The sequence below is a fragment of the Amphiura filiformis genome, chromosome 20 (genome assembly GCF_039555335.1).
Source record: "Amphiura filiformis chromosome 20, Afil_fr2py, whole genome shotgun sequence".
NCBI lineage: Eukaryota > Metazoa > Echinodermata > Ophiuroidea > Amphilepidida > Amphiuridae > Amphiura > Amphiura filiformis.
Genome location: NC_092647.1, coordinates 41,205,032 through 41,217,291, shown reverse-complemented (window position 1 = coordinate 41,217,291; position 12,260 = coordinate 41,205,032). Strand labels below are relative to the sequence as shown.

The window sequence follows — 12,260 nt, the reverse complement described above, 5'->3', positions numbered from 1 at the left end:
TTTTTTCGCGTGCGCGAATTTCAATTTCAGACTATTTTAAGCCCCTGTAAAATGTTTGGTTTGCTGGTGTGCATGTTCTCATCATTGATGGTTTGGTGACCTGTCATGAAACATGATGGATGTAAAGCGTGATCCTAAAAATGCCTTCCATGCACCCAAACTAATTACAAGATCTTTCTACATTGAAGCTGGCTATCCCTTTTAAAGGGAATTCTTATTGTGATATGTTTCATAGTAAAAAACGTAAAAGTAAAACGTAGTGTTAACCTTTTTTGGTACTAAAAATCATTTCCTTGGATAAAGAACATTTTTTTCTGTTCTACTTAGAACCTTTGAGGGTTCTTTATTTAAGATTCCTTAAAGGTTCTCATGCAAGCTTAAGGTTCTACAAAGAACCTTTTTCTTGGTTACAGAACTTTTTTTGGTTCTACAAAGAACCCCATTGGTTAACACTACGTTTTACTTTTACTTTGTGAATGAATGAATTAGAATGTCCCCAGGCCTATTTAAATCTTTAAGGTTCTTTATAGAACTTTTTAAGGTTCTTTATAGGGTGCTACATACAGGACAAAAAAATGTTCTAAGTTGAACCTTTTTTTCTGAGAGTGCGTTAACTTCTTTATACGCTGCCCTCCATCTTCAAGCTCATGTATTTAGAACACGGCGTGGATCCAGCATTGTTTGTGATGGGGGCAATCGAGTGAGTCAGGTATGTGTGATTTTTACAGAGAATGTCTGTTTTTCATAATTTATATTTAACCCGATAATTTATAGAAATATTATTATCTGCCAAAGCACTGTGCTTTTGCTGAATTACTTCGATACACAGGAATAGCATAGGCCTACATTAGCGTACAAAATAGTGATGCATGTCGAGAAAAATCTCACCTGGTCGGTGCTGCGTGCAAAACCACATACCTTTGCAAAATATGATATTTTGCATATGCAAAATTACATACTTTCCAAAAGTATGTAGTTTTGCATATGCAAAATTACATACTTTACGGTCACTATGAAAAAATACAAGTTTTGCTGGGAAACCCCGTGCAGTTCGTGTTTGTGAATAAGGGCGCATGTCACAATGATCTTCTTCTTCTTGGTTGAGTCGGTAGATACAGATTATTAGCTGCAGTACACCAACGTTTTGGGTCATGGTCGCGGATATATGGTGCGTGTCTGACGGTGTCTCTGTCTAATTGTTCTGTTTGGTTGCACTGTTGAGCCGGTTCTTGAAGCTGTCAATTGAGCTTGCCTTGATTGTTTCTTCTCCTGTTGCGTTCCACCCCCTAATTGATCTTGGAAAATAGCTGTACTTGTATGTGTTGATTGGTAACTTATACTTATAATATAGCGGACTGTGTATGTAACACATATGGATTTCTTGTGTTCATATAAGCATCAAGTTACTCTGCAAGGCTGAATGCACAAAATTTGTGTAGTGAGAGATAGGCCGTAATGAGCAATTTTTTCTTCCAACGATCAGCGCTGGAGTTATAAGTAACATATTCAGCTTACAGAAACAGCTTTAGAAAGCTTAGATTTTGCTTTAAATTATCATATATAAATCATATTTTTATTAAATAAATTAAAACCGTAAAATGAGTGATGAACAAAGTATAACAGAGCAGTATGATGACATTTCACACTGCTATTTTGAGAATTTTCATCTAAATTTGCACTATATAGTTTACCAAGCATCATAACTTCGCAACCACACAAGCTATGAAAATTACAGAAAGTCCACTGATAACCTTGTCTTGTGCTGAACAATTCTATATTAACTTTGTGTTGATTGGCTAAAATTTACTACCGTATTTTCCAACTTCCAATCAGCACCTCTGTTTCATTTTCACCCAGATATTGAGTTGCCGACTTCCAAAAAATTTCCATTGAACTGTATACAAAGTAGCTCCAATTTCAGAGACTTCCGGTGCAGTTTAAGCGCTTGTTTTATTGAGATATTTTTCCTCAAATGATAAATAAAATACATAATCATAGACAACAGGTATTCAGAAAAATATTCTGTAATTTTCTTGGCAATAGCTCACATAAAACATAAGGAAATAATGGAATTTAAAACTTTTCGGCAGTTTTTCATCTGCACAAAATGTGTGTGCATGCATGGTAGGGGAGCACAATAGAAATTACACTAACATATAAGTACTTGTGCAAACAAGATAAAAATCAATAGCTGCATAAGACTGTTAGGTTCTATTTAACTGTCTGTGTTAGGTGGACAATAATGGCTCAAGAAATTCATATGAATGAATTAGCAATATCTGTAGGCCTATATCTGTCTCCACAATCCTAAAGTATTAGGCTACATATAATATAAATTATTCTTTGAAAGTAGAGAATATTAGAACAGTGACCGTATGGATCCATTCTGCCCCTAAAGCGGCCGATACCGAACAACACATAGGGCCTACACGGCCTTGACCTGCGGTTGTCTAAATTCTGAGGGATTTGCATGCTGGTCAGGTAGAAGATAAATAACAGAGTGGGCCGAGTGACCTTCAGCTTCTCCGTGTTTAGGCGTAGGCTGCATGGGGTGTATCCTGCATAAATTAGTGTTCTTGGTCAAACCTGAGAGTAGTATACCGCAGGTTCAAACACATGTTTCACACTTAAGTGTAGGCCTACGCTGCATGACTGTATGTTTCTGTTTTCAGGGATGAGTATCCTAATGTCTAATAAATGATGAGGGACATTAATTTGGTGGTATGCACCCTTACAACACACATCGCGCGGTGTTTCTTTATGCAAAACAAAAGTTATGCAAAACATCATACTTTGTTAGTATGTAGATATGAATGCTATACCGGGGCGAAAGTGGACCGGGGCAAAGTGGACAATATAGTCCAACGTGGATGGGGCAAAGACGTGGAAGACCGCTTACACCGGAAACAGACCCCACTCAGAACTATGCAATAGAAATTTATCCCGCCATGTATACCGTGATATATCATACTACACCAAGAGGTAGGCCCTAAGTGGTGTTGACAATGAAGACACACCCCCGGGACACACCTGAAGCGGATACAGTTTCGGTAATGCCCCGCGTTCCCCTCTACCAGCCCAATGAACCTGGGGCAAAGCGGAATGACCTTTTTCAAGTTCACACCATTTAATAAAGCTGCATTTTTGATCATCTTCATTAATGTCATTTGTTAGTTGCAGTCCTAAGGTAAGATTATAGGCCTAAACCTAAAGTTTTGCCTTGCCTTGCTTCGTAATTTGGGCTGGACAAAAAAAATTGGTCCACTTTGCCCCGGTCTCCCCTACTGTTGTAAAATTGGGTAAAATGATTGTCAATGATGTGAAATTTTGGGCGCTCCATACAAAAGGGCCCCATTTTTGACATTGCCAACACCGAATGACCCTTTTTTTCTGAAAATTTCTACACTGATAAACTCCTAGTTTCGTACGCTGGTGGGCGCAGGTGCTTCACTTTCATATTCGAGTGCCCCCCCTGGAGTATTGTGCATTAAAGGGCAGGTCTATTGCAAAAACAAATTTATCGCTATTCGAAGAGAATAATTATTACATTACAAGTTGCCACTTGTTGCAATTTTTTGGTGCGTATTTCTCCTGAAAAAGGAGAAATTGTGTGGGTAAAGTTCAGCCTCGTACGTGTTCTTCCCCCGTTTGAAGCGTACGTGTTCTCCCTCCGTTTGGCTGATGACGTAGGTAAATGAAGCGGGCACTTTATCATGCTCTCATCATACAATAACAATCACTTTGACAAGTTTGACATTAGCAACAATGAGTTGTACTATCACTTAAACAATGCTGCATAACAATATGCACACTATTGTTCTCATTTCGGGAACAAAACTCACACAGTATTCCCAGCAAACACAAAACGTTTTCGACATCATTCGCAAAAGGTTAAAAAAGGTTGTCAGAAAACGTTTAAATGTCGGGTTATATAAAGGGTATATTAAGAGTATAAAACGTTTTCATAACCTTAAAAACATTGTTTGATAATCTACTGCTCAACAAATAAAAATGTTTTACAGAAAACGTTTAAATGTCGGGTAATATAAAGGGTATAAAAACGTTTTAATAACATTCCAATAACATTCTTGAAAACTTGATACAACAAATTCTAAACAGAATGTTATTTTGGGGTTGAAAACATATTTTTCGAAAAATGTTTGCCCAGAATATTTTCAATAACGTTTTAAAAACGTTTTCATGACCTTTATATAACCCGACATTTAAATGTTATTAAAAGGTTTTGAAAAAACCATTTTAAGAACATTTCTGTGTTTGCTGGGTTCAAATATTTTAACGTAATGTTATTTAGGTATTGACACAATATTTGGCAAAAATGTTTGCAAAAATAGTTTACAATAACATTTTTTGAAATATATAAAAAAAAGAAGCGGCTGATTTTATCCATATGTTTAAAAACCATTAAATTTGTAATACTTAATTTGGATTTTTTTTCTGTGAACAACAACAGTATACGTTCTGTCCATTGAGAGCGTTTATAGTCCCTTTTCTCACAGCGGGCACATCTCATTTCATGACGTCACCGGTTTTCTAGGCCAAATCTGTCTCGTTCGAAGGAACTCACCGCTTAAGTTGGTTTTTGCGGAATATCAATTTTAAACATCTTATTTTCTCAAAAAAGGAGTCATTTTCATTGTCCTTATAATATTAGCTTGCCAATAATATGATGTTGTTTTTGCAATAGACCTGCCCTTTAAGCGGCGAGTTCCTTCGAAAAAAAGGAGTCATTTTCATTGTCCTCATAATGCCAATGATATGCTGTTGTTTTTGCAATAGACCTGCCCTTTAATATATCGCGCGCTAAATGGTGACAAGCTGTGTTTATCTTAAGATAGCCACATTAACCAATCAGAAAGCGAGTTCAAAGCCTCTTGCAAATTTCGTTATTGATCGCCCAAGTGTTGACCTCGACCATCATGACCATACAGGGTACCAAATCGGTTCCTCTGGCCATGGTCATAGGTTTGCTGGATAAATGTTTATAAAGCTAGGTGGCCTTTCATTTGCGTCATCAAATGGCTACGGGCTGCTGTTAGTAGTGTTACGTACGTACACGTGTGGGCTTTTTAAAAACCATATAGAAGATTTTAAGATCGATGTTTTAAACCATTTTATAGAATTCTGAGACTGGCTTTAAAACATCAAGAATGCCGAAGTGGCCACCAAAAACACCCGAAACTAGGGCCAAAAGAGCCTGGACAAATCTACAGAAACGAGTAAGACACATTTAAAATTAAAAATTTTTAACATCATGAAATGATGAATCCGGGAACATTCCCCTTCGTCCCCTTTACACAAGCGCCCGCATAGCAACCAGCTCGAGAAAGGGGAACTGAACATACGCATAGTGGTTTTACAAAGCCATTTCCCCTTTGTGATGTCAGCCCGACCAAGAGAATTTAATTTTGCAGTAGGCCTAAACCTTTGACGTGCACGTAAGACGTATGACTATACCGTAATGTTGCAAATTCGGAGCCAACAATGCGTACGCCGCACGGTTCATTCATAATTTTCCACTCGGCAACAGCAGATCACCTCAGCAGCAGATTCAGAGAGTGAGAGACAAGTGCATCCAAATCCAATGAGGTACCCGTACATGTAAATATAATTACGCGATGAATACGCGCTCGTTAAAGGTTTACTGCAATTGACTATATTGGCAGCTGAGGCAATCTGCTGTTGCCAAGTGGATATTTATGAATGAACTGACAACTGCGCCGTACGCATTGTTAGCTCGATCTCAATTTACAACGTCATGGTACATGTAGTCACGGTAGTCAAAGGTTTACTGCAAAATAGTATACAGCGTCGCTACAGCTCGCCTATGTGTGGCTCTTCTGCAACTATGAAGTAATGGTAGTTTTTTACTCTGTTCAAAACGTGACATGTACACCAAATACAGCCCCCAAAATGGTCTGCTATAACTATTAGCGACCCTAATAACTCCGAAACATTTTAGTCAAGGTTAAAAATGCGATCCCCAGCATTTTTTTTAAAAATTACATCATAATACTAATTATGGCATGTCTGTCCGTCCCTATCGCGTGCGCGTGGCTGGCTAATGCATGCTCGCGGTGCGTATCGCGTGCGCGGTGCACTATCGCGTAGTGCGCAGAGTACCGACAGGTGTGCATCGGAAAGCATTATTTACAGTGTGGTTAATCGTGCAGGTGCATCTCATCGGATCAATAGGCCTATACGGTACCTATATGGGTAACGGGTGTTGGGTAATTCGAGATAGTCACAAGAACCACCCAACCCAAGAACCGCGAAATCTAGTACCTAATAATATTTGTAAATACAACAAATTTACACCTGTACATGTATGTACATGTAAGTACATCATCAAGCAATAATCTGGTGAAATTCTACCATACTTAGGCAATGAAATGGATGGAAGTTTGAGTCGTAGTAGGTTTTGTCCATGCAATTGAATTTAGTGATCGTCAATGACATGCATGACTGATGCAAGTTTTAAGCTTACGGTACTCACAATAGTCCAACAATATGGCATGGAAATGTTTGCATTTTTGCCAATTTTATTGAAAAATTGGAGGGGGCATTTATCAGAGGGGGAGTGTTTATTACAAACAATACGGTAGGTCCAGTGGTTCTCCAAAGTCGCCGAAAACTTTGAAAAAAAAATTAAAATGGTTTTTTTTTAAAGATTTTTTTACATACATGTATGTTTACACGCTTAAGCAACCGGATTGTGGTTCGTTTAAATGGTTAGGCATATAACCGTTAATTTAAACCCTTAATATCCACCTCACTAAAAAGAAAAGGAAAGAAAAATTGAAGGTACATGATCCAATGTTTCAAAATTGAGATTTCATTTCATTTGGAATTGGAGAATCATCACTCCAGATGTTTACATTTGGAATTTCAGTTAAATTGGTCAAACCATATTTGAAACAGTGTGCATGTGCAAAAAAAAATCAGGTTATCGGGCAGATAACCAGCTGTCATTAAATCTGGTCATCCGCCAAAATCATGGGTCATCTGCATACTGCTAAAAAGTTTCAGAAATTGAAAAAAAAAAAATTATGGTTTTGGAATGCCGCTGGATCTATAGTGGGAATTCCAATTGAATGAACGCAGCTTTCAATAGCGTGACAAATTTTTGCGTACACTGCGCGATGTACGCTAGCGTGTGCGACTCTGCGTGAGTAACGCGGAAGTGAATCAAACCATGCCAACGCACTCGTGATTGGATAGCATTGTATCCAAGGTCGTATGCGTTAGCGTTGTAGTTTGAAATACGCAATATCTGATCGCTGTTGGATCGAGTGCAGCTGTTAAAAGCTGCGTTCATTCAATTGGAATTCTTACTATAGGGCTAAATACTAGGATTATTTGTGGTTGCCTTAAAAAATTGTTTGTGTTTTAATTTGTGTTCATGTTTAACCGTAAAATGATTTCAAAATGGATACAAATTCAATGCATTTTGAAATCATTAAAAGAGTATGACATGAACACAAATTATCATTTTGCACATACATTGGAACACAAATTTTTAATTTTTTTTGCAAGTAAATCTAAACGATCTTAGCATTCAACCCTAGTAACTTAAATTTTGTTTTTAATTGCCATCCGATGATTAACTGCAGTCAATTTCTGGTCATCCAACAGGATTTTAGAGTTACCTTCACATCTTCACCAATATTTTCCCAACCGTCGCACCGAACACAATTCAGCTGTAGCATTTAATATCCATGGGTTATGAGAAAAAATATGGGTTTACTAATTGATACTGAATTACCGAAATCTCAAAAAGTTGGGGAAAAGGTTGGAAAATGCAAAACAGTCTCCTTTAAAATGACAGTATTGCGGAAGAGACCAATATCATTTGCTAAAAACACAAGCTCTACCAATTTTGATATTATTTTAATTAGAGGGAACACTAGTGTTAGTGACCGGTCATGTAAAAAAAAATTCAGCCACTGTTACTTGGTTTGTCATTATGTGTTCGAGCATGAGAATTTTCCTACTTTTGCAGGATTTCCTGCTTTTTTAATGGTCCAAATTTCCGCACTTTCTCTTTAATTTCAACCCATTTTTGGCTTGTTTAGCATCATTTCACACGCTTTTTCAGGCTTTTTCAAACTTGTTTAGATTTTTTCATGGATGATCATTCTCATGCCTATATAGATGTGTTAGGAAAAGTGTATTTACCACTTTATTATTGTTATTATTTTTTGAACCAGATAAATTCCTTTTCAAGAGCGCATAATGTAAGTGTCGGAACCGTTGCGTACATCTCGGCCGACAAAAGATTTTGCTATGCTGGTAAGTACAATCGATTTCAATTTTCCTACAAATTTGAATTACCGGTATGTTTTGTATTTTGTGTTTGCCACAAGTCACAGCCCTGCAAGGTGCTAACACTTCAAAGTGTTCATAGTTCTGGTCCCTTGGGTTCAACTCCCCACACAGGCATGCTATCCTACGTAATATGGATCATCATCATGTTCGCTTCCATCTAGCGATCACCACCGATCAATAACCAGAATAACCCATTGTGTAATCCAATGCACAAGCTCATACACATGTTGTTCTATACACATACATGTAGCTTCCTTTTCCCCCTGATTTGTTATATTTCTTTTCTTCTTTTATTTTGTTCCCGTTTTCATTTTGATACTGTAACCATAATCTGTACCCGTACCATTTGTGTCTACCTTTTCTTATTTTATATCGGGCATATATCTATAAAGATGCATTAGCTGAAATGTAGGAGATAACGCTGACGAAACTTCGGCCAGGTACAAGTGACCTCAGGGTGAGTGAAAGGGGTCACCGTAGATAGCTGGTCGGGGTATTTTTACAGGACAGGCAAGTGTAGCCGACAATCGGGCGACGGGCATTACCCTGATCGGAACCACCAGCTGTAAATGAGGTCTGATAAAGCTAGTTAAAGTGTCTTTTTAAAGCTGAAAGTGCATTCTTTCCCAATCTGTAATAAACAGAAAATGATCTAGAGCAGACTTTACTCCCACTTCGTGGTGGATGGTCACATTTATTAGAGCCAAATTTTTGGAAGGTCATTTTGGGGACATTTGGGGTCACCAAGGGGGCATCTGAGGTCAAATTATTAAAATTGTTGAATGGACATGAAACTTGATGGCTCCCGTCAATCGAAGGTCACCCAGAGGTCATCTGAGGTCAAATTACTGATAACTGTTGTATGGGCATGAAACTTGGGGGTACAGTCAACATTTACAGCCAAATTTTTGGAAGGGCATTTCAGGGTCATCTGGATTACCAAGGGGTCATCTGAGGTACTAAAATTGTCATATGGGCATAAAACTTGGTGAGTACAGGCGACGTTTAGAGTCAAATTTTTGGAAGGTCACTTTGGTGTCATCCAAGGTCACCCAGGGGTCATCTGAGGTCAAATTACTAATAACTGTCATATGGGCATGAGTTAAATTTTTGGAAGGTCATTTCGGGGTCATCCATCTAGGGGTCATCTGAGGTCAAATTCAGTCTGCCCTAGAAGCTTGATACTTCGTATCAACCTTTGTGTGCCAAATTGCTCCCTTAGGTGGAGGCATCACGGTTGAGGCTTTGTGTCGAAAACCGCGACATCCGAGAACAGCTGTCCATCTAGTTTTATTTGCTTTTTACCGTTATTATATTCCTGTTTTCAATTTGTTACTGTAACCATATGTTGTGCCCGTTTATTTTTGTCCTCTTTTCTTCTTTTTTTCATGTTATACTTTTTAACATGCATTTTAATACTTTCTTTTCCCATATTTATTACATTCTGCTCATAGCATGTCTTGCCTGTCTGATTTCATTGAGCACGTCTTGTGTATCTTGTCCTGCGTATTGTGCCCGCCGTAGTGTACACATATCAGCCGTACATAGTAACCGCTTCCATTTGCCCCGAAAAACTCTTCTTTTTTTTTTTTTTTTTGCAGTTTTTGTAGCCAATTCTTGACAGATTTCAACCAAACATGTGTTAGGTTACTCCCATTAATCTAAGCTTTCTTCTTGTGTCTGTTTCATTTTTTGATCAAATTTATAGAAAAAGTCTTTTGATGGTCAAATAAATAAAGAAACAACATTTCCCTATAAGATTAGTGGGACACAAGTAAAGTAAATTATCACCATTTCCCTTTTTCCCTCTCGCTCCTATCATGTATTATCATTTTCTTTGATTTTTTTACAGGAGCACAGCCTGTGATCTCTGTGCTGAAACAAGTGGAAAATGAGGTAGCTGAGGTAATTCCTCAACATGTGATGTCAAGAATGGGTAAGAAATACATGTATACTAGTGCTGGGACACTGTCACACTGATAAAGGAAATGTTTGACCTGCTGCTCCCACCTGGAACAATCTTGATAGATGATATGTCATCAGATTCTTGTTGGTCTCTCAATATTATTTGGTGGGGATGGAAAGGTATATGATTTGAAGAAATTTTCAAACTATACACACAACAGTAGTTCAGAATCAGGACCTGAAAATGGTACCGTATTTTAAAACTGTAAGAAATACAAGACAAATATTAATCTGAGAATGTTTGGGAGATTTTAGCTTATTATTTGCTTTGAAAGATTGCTTGATTGTTTTAGATCTGATGATCCAAAAGCACCATTTGTTGAATGTTTCTTGATTAATTTCAGTTTATGTGGTATTTTAGACTTCAAAATTGTCTCATGAACCTGCATATTTGCAGTGAATTTTCAAAGGTCTAGATCCAAATTATCTGAGTTCCCAATTTTTTATTTACAGGGTCTATGCACAGTAAATGTATGAGTAGTCAAAGTTCTAAAACTGTCATTGTCCCACTTGGGAGCAATAATCAGGATAAGCATATTTTTCATTATAGAGGTGCCAAGGCATGGAACAAACCTGCATCTAATATACGAAGTACATGTAATTAGGAGTCAGTGAACCTTCATGTTTAAAAATGTATTTGCTCAATGTTCTATTTAACATGTTTTCTTTAAAAGTCTTTAGATATTTGTAAAAAAGTTTTCTTCTAGTATAGATTGATCATAACAAGGTACTTATGAGTGAGTGATGAGTGTACATGTGGGTGTGTGTGTGGGTGTATATTTGATGGCCAAATGTGTACGTGTGAGATGGAATGAAAAGTCAGGGAGAGTCAGAAAGAGAGGGTGACAGAGAGAGAGAGAGTTAAGTCATCAGTCTGAAATTTCCCAATTGGGGATGTGTATTTTCTGATCCAGTTTATGCCACTGTTTATTGTTGTTTGGTTTTGTTTTGATTAATGTTTTCATTAATTCAAACTTTTTAGCTTGACAAATCCAAGTACAAGTTCTGTTTTGATAAGGCTATATCATTTATAAAGTATTGTTTATTGCACATTTGTGCGTGCTTTGTGGGAAATGAACCCAATGTGTATCAACTTAAATATTATTAAACTAAAAATGTTCGCACACTGTGCACGCATGATATCCCAGCAAAATCAGGCCTTTTTGGAGATCAGTATAAGATACTAAAGAGATTAGCCCAAATAAAGAAAGATTAGATAAATAAATAAGCAAGGAAAGTAACCCTTTTTATTATTTTTTGATATTATTTTCAACTATTGAAATATTCTTATTTAATATGTGTGACAGTTTGACTTTTGAAATCAGTTTCATGAGGGGAGAGATTTTTAGACATCAAAATCAACCAGGTTGCATGTTCTGTGCAAAATGAGAAAAAATGTTTGAAAAGAGGCAGAAGTTTTTTATCAACAAATTGGCCACCAAATTTTTGGGGCAATACTGGAATTCTGAAGGCACTTTATTGGGACTTTTGTACATGGAAATGTGCTTTAAATACCCTTTAAACCATCAATAAGCCTGTAACTAACCGGTCTAGTTTAAACCGTCTATGTGCATGCATGTTGATTTTGAATGTTTACCTTACATATTCATTTTGAACTGAACAGACAAAATGTCAATATAGGAGGACCACTGGGGAGTTAAATCTTAAATAAAGTGTTTGTGCTGTTTTGACAGATTAAACACACAATTAATACACAGCTTAATTAATTGCATGCTATCTATCTGTACAGTTGTTACATAAAGGATGGACATGGACACAACTAACTATATATTCCTTGTTGACCTGCTATACCTTGGCCTCTAAATACAGATTAATTTTAATGATTTTGTTTGATTCCTGTAGGCTCTCATCAATCTGCAGACTCTGCACCAGATATTACAGAAGATTTTGAAAGTAATGCATCTACTGTCAAGGACTTGCTCCAAATT

At 37.2% G+C, this 12,260-nt stretch overlaps 1 protein-coding gene across 1 annotated transcript in view; it reads left to right on the top strand.

Moving 5' to 3' along the window:
• Positions 1-386: 386 nt before the first annotated feature.
• The window catches only part of LOC140143081 (kelch-like protein 14), a 163,409-nt gene continuing 151,535 nt past the window's right edge, over positions 387-12,260 (top strand). The window contains exon 1 of the mRNA XM_072165131.1: positions 387-709. The gene's annotated coding sequence lies outside the window, so the exon portion shown is untranslated. The remainder of the gene's footprint in view (positions 710-12,260) is intronic.